Source organism: Podarcis muralis, chromosome 1 (assembly GCF_964188315.1).
Source record: "Podarcis muralis chromosome 1, rPodMur119.hap1.1, whole genome shotgun sequence".
NCBI lineage: Eukaryota > Metazoa > Chordata > Lepidosauria > Squamata > Lacertidae > Podarcis > Podarcis muralis.
Window position 1 is genome coordinate 133,453,571 of NC_135655.1, and position 3,120 is coordinate 133,456,690.

Genomic DNA, 3,120 nt, shown 5'->3' on the forward strand with positions numbered 1-3,120 from the left:
TGGCCCATTTAGCTCACTACGGTCCACACTGGGAGTAGCCAATATGGCGCCCTCCATTGATTGGTGGTGGCTATGTAAACATGCAAAAAAAAAAAAAAAAAAAAGAGGAAGATGGTATATAAGGAATTTTAAAAAATGTTCCTCACATTAAAAACAAACAAACCCAGAAGGCTTTCTTTTAGCTATAATAGGAAAGGAGACAAGGAAGGACACAATTTATTTTTACAATGCAACAGCAGCCACAATAGCAGTTTATGCAAGAAACTGGAAAGAAAAGGTTATCCTGACAAAAGACCAATAGTTGCATAAATTAATAGAATTTGCAGAGGGCTAAAATAAGGAACTGGCTAGAGAGGAAGATAAGGAGCGAGTGGTATTGTCTTGGAGAATACTTAAAAAGATATGGCATTACTGTAAATATAATCTGCAAGTAGAGACAAACCTTTGAAGAGCAGTTGACAAGAACAAGGGAAGTGAAGGGACAAAATGGAGTGGAGAAACTGACAGAGATGCAGCCAGCTCAGGATGTCACTGAAGGATAGGATGGGAAGTCTGCTTGGGAAGATTATAAATGTATGTAAAATAAAAACTGGAAATGCATAGATATAAATAAATAAGAATGTTTTTTGTGGGGCTACAACTCCCACCTTTCCTGTCCATTGGCCATGCTAGATCCATATTGTCTACAATGACTCACGGGAGTCTTTCCCAGCACATACCTGGAGATGCTAGAGATTGAATATGAGACCTTACACATACAAATCAATTGCTCTAAAGCCCTTCCCTTGTGCTGGAGTAGTACAAGAGTAAAAAGAAACCCCAGTGAAAGATTCTGCCACTGAACATACCAGACTAGTAACAATGCACACCAACGAAAATTACCAAATAGATTTCCTATGGTATCTGCAAAGATCCTGATCATGCTCTATGCTGTTTCCTGCTGCTGATTTATAGGTGAAGTGGGAATTGTAATCCGCACGGTTCGTTTAAGTATGAAACCCAAAGAGTATGTTTAACATACAGTATGACTTGATCTTTTAATGTGGTTTACAGAAAATGTAGTGAGAGAGTATCCCTGTTTTAACTACTGCTTTTGGAGGATAAGCAGCTAGAATGTTCAGGGAAATAGCAGACTTACTAGACTTGAATCAAAGTTGCTAAATGGTTGACTACAACAAAGGGAAAGGCGTTTTCTAGCTTGGAACAAGAATGTCACTTAATAATCTATGTATCAGACACAAGTGCCAATTTATCCCTGGGGATGTGGGTGCCATGCATGGCCCTGGCACCAAAATTTGTGGGTGCCCAGCCCCTTCATGGGGAATTCTGGGCATCCAGGGCCATAAGGAGTTGGCACCCACAGCCCCAGGGTGTCAGAACATTAGGATATAAAGTCAGCACAGGGAAATAATTTCTCTTTCAGAAATTAGAAGTTTCAAAGATGGAGCATTTGAGATCAGATTCTATCCAGCAAGCAGGAAATAGCTGAGAATTATATAGTGGCAGAAGAAAGCTTAAATTAATGATCATGAACTGATTGAGATCAGCAAAGTGAAGTTAGCTGAACAGGGACAATGAACTTCAAAAGACTTAAACAAACTGAAAAAATGAAGTCTGTGACCATGACCAGAATTACAAACGCATGGCCTTGACCAGAAAAATGTGTTAAAATCCTTGAGAACCTCTTGTTTCCTTTGTGACTCGCATTATGTTTGGTTTACCATTTGTTCTTAATTTGTGTTTGAAAGTCATCGTGATGAAGTCCAGTTTTAAGCATGGCTTTTGAAAAACTGAAACCAGTTGACATACAAAGAGAAAAACTTCAGAGTTAGAAAAACTGCCAAACAACTAGTAGCGAATGAAGGTTTGAGTTTGGGTTTGTAGAAGGTAGGACCACCCCCAATTTAGAGAAGAGTCAAGCTTATAAAACAAGGAATCCCAGGCGGTAATTTCATAGAGATTAGCTGGCATCTTGCCATTTCCCCTTGGATTATTTATTTTATTCTTCTTTTGTACACCACTGTTTTGCAGCTAACACTGAGGATAGCTAACAAATAATAAAGCACAATAAAAATACTAAAAATAGCAAAATTCCAGCAATCAGACTAAAACATGTCACAGTATAAAAACAAAGCAATTAAAGCAGTAGTTCAATCACACACACACAAATAGACAACCTAATTTCGCTCCAAAAACATGGAGAAACAAGGAGGATTTTGCCCAGCACCGAAAAGTAAAAAAGAACAAGGCATTAAGTAGATCTCCTTTAAGGTGGTTTTCCACACTCATGTTGCAACTACAGAAGAAGGCCTTCTCCCTGATAGCTACAGGTGGGATATCCTCCAGAGAAGGGCTTTCGCAGAAGGTATAGAAGGTATAGCTCGGCTACATTCTGCTCAGAATGGTCACCCCCTGCCAACAACCCAGTAGCAACTGTGTTATGAACCAGCTGACTGTTCCAAGCATGTGTAGCCCCAAGGATAAGGTAAAGGTAAAGCTACCCCTGCCTGAAGGCCAGTCGTGTCCGACTCTAGGGTTGTGCGCCCATCTCACTCAAGAGGCCGGGAGCCAGCGCTGTCCGCAGACACTTCCGGGTCACGTGGCCAGTGTGACAAAGCTGCTCTGGCGAGCCAGAGCAGCACACGGAAACGCCGTTTACCTTCCCGCTAGAAAGCGGTACCTATTTATCTACTTGCACTTTATGGGTGCTTTCGAACTGCTAGGTGGGCAGGAGCTGGGACCGAAAGATGGGAGCTCACCCCTCCACGGGGATTCGAACCGCCGACCATGCGATCGGCAAGCCCTAGGCGCTGAGGATTTTACCCACAGCGCCACCCGCGTCCCTAGCCCCAATGATAGCAGGACCTAATTTCCTGGACTCACTGAGCAGGCGGTTTGGTTCGTGGGCGGCTCGTGGGCCGGTTAAACAACCCCGTGGGCTGCTTGTGGCCCATGGGCCTTCGGTTGCCGACCTCTGTGTTATCAGAATCACAAAGCCCCCGGCAGGAAAAGCCATCTCCAGAGTGGAATGCAACCCAGCCTGAACAAGTAAACTGTGCCTGCCATGTTTTAACGACAAAGGGATATGTAAACACTTTCTTTAGCCTGTGTGAGACAGGT